Below are 1,881 nucleotides of genomic sequence, written 5' to 3' on the forward strand. Positions count from 1 at the left end.
ATAAAAATGTTATGAAAATATTAACCATAAGGAAAAAAAGTATTATGAAATTAGATCGCCGCTCGATGTATGAACGTACGAGGTGTATTATATAAAAGTTGTATGAAAATAGAAATAATAATAAAAAACAAGTATTATGAAATTAAATTCCGCTCGATATAGCAATTTGTCGAGAAAGATGATTTGTGAAAATTGAGTGGAGATGTTTTGTATTTAAAAGCCGTCCGAGGTGTATGACATAAAAGTGTTATGAAAATATTAACAATAAGGAAAAAAAGTATTATGAAATTAGATCGCCGCTCGATGTATGAACGTACGAGGTGTATTATATAAAAGTTGTATGAAAATAGAAATAATAATGAAAAACAAGTATTATGAAATTAAATTCCGCTCGATATAGGAACTTGTCGAAAAAGATGATTTGTGAAGTTGAATGGAGATGTTTTGTATGTAGAAGTCGTCCGAGGTGTATGACATAAAAATGTTATGAAAATATTAACCATAAGGAAAAAAAGTATTATGAAATTAGATCGCCGCTCGATGTATGAACGTACGAGGTGTATTATATAAAAGTTGTATGAAAATAGAAATAATAATAAAAAACAAGTATTATGAAATTTAATTCCGCTCGATATAGGAACTTGTCGAGAAAGATGATTTGTGAAGTTGAATGGAGATGTTTTGTATGTAGAAGTCGTCCGAGGTGTATGACATAAAAGTGTTATGAAAATATTAACGATAAAGAAAAAAAGTATTATGAAATTAGATCGCCGCTCGATGTATGAACGTACGAGGTGTATTATATAAAAGTTGTATGAAAATAGTAATAATTATGAAAAATAAAGTATTACGAAATTACCTAAGTTTGGTGACTGACCGGCAGAGGGCGCTAGTGTCTATAAAACCGTGTTCAGTTTGTCGTCTGGCCGGCAGAGGGCGCTAGTGTCTATAAAACTGTGTTTAGTTTGTCTTCTGGCCGGCAGAGGGCGCTAGTGTCTATTAAACCGTGTTAAGTTCGGTGACTGACCGGCAGAGGGCGCTAGTGTCTATAAAACCGTGTTCAGTTTGTCGTCTGGCCGGCAGAGGGCGCTAGTGTCTATAAAACTGTGTTTAGTTTGTCTTCTGGCCGGCAGAGGGCGCTAGTGTCTATTAAACCGTGTTAAGTTCGGTGACTGGCCGGCAGAGGGCGCTAGTGTCTATAAAACCGTGTTCAGTTTGTCGTCTGGCCGGCAGAGGGCGCTAGTGTCTATAAAACTGTGTTTAGTTTGTCTTCTGGCCGGCAGAGGGCGCTAGTGTCTATTAAACCGTGTTAAGTTCGGTGACTGGCCGGCAGAGGGCGCTAGTGTCTATAAAAATGTGTTTAGTTTGTCGTCTCGCCGGCAGAGGGCGCTAGTGTCTATAAAACCGTGTTCAGTTTGTCGTCTGGCCGGCAGAGGGCGCTAGTGTCTATAAAACTGTGTTTAGTTTGTCTTCTGGCCGGCAGAGGGCGCTAGTGTCTATTAAACCGTGTTAAGTTCGGTGACTGACCGGCAGAGGGCGCTAGTGTCTATAAAACCGTGTTCAGTTTGTCGTCTGGCCGGCAGAGGGCGCTAGTGTCTATAAAACTGTGTTTAGTTTGTCGTCTGGCCGGCAGAGGGCGCTAGTGTCTATAAAACTGTGTTTGGTTAGTCTTCTGGCCGGCAGAGGGCGCTAGTGTCTATAAAACAGTGTTAAGTTCGGTGACTGGCCGGCAGAGGGCGCTAGTGTCTATAAAACCGTATTAAGTTTGGTGTCTGGTCGGCAGGATATAGCAACTTGTCGAAAAAGTTGAATTGTGTAAATTGAATGGAAATTTTTTTTATGTAGAAGCCGTTCGAGGTATATTATATAAAAGTGTTATGA

This window comes from Diorhabda carinulata, unplaced genomic scaffold (assembly GCF_026250575.1).
Source record: "Diorhabda carinulata isolate Delta unplaced genomic scaffold, icDioCari1.1 Dcau_14, whole genome shotgun sequence".
Lineage (NCBI taxonomy): Eukaryota > Metazoa > Arthropoda > Insecta > Coleoptera > Chrysomelidae > Diorhabda > Diorhabda carinulata.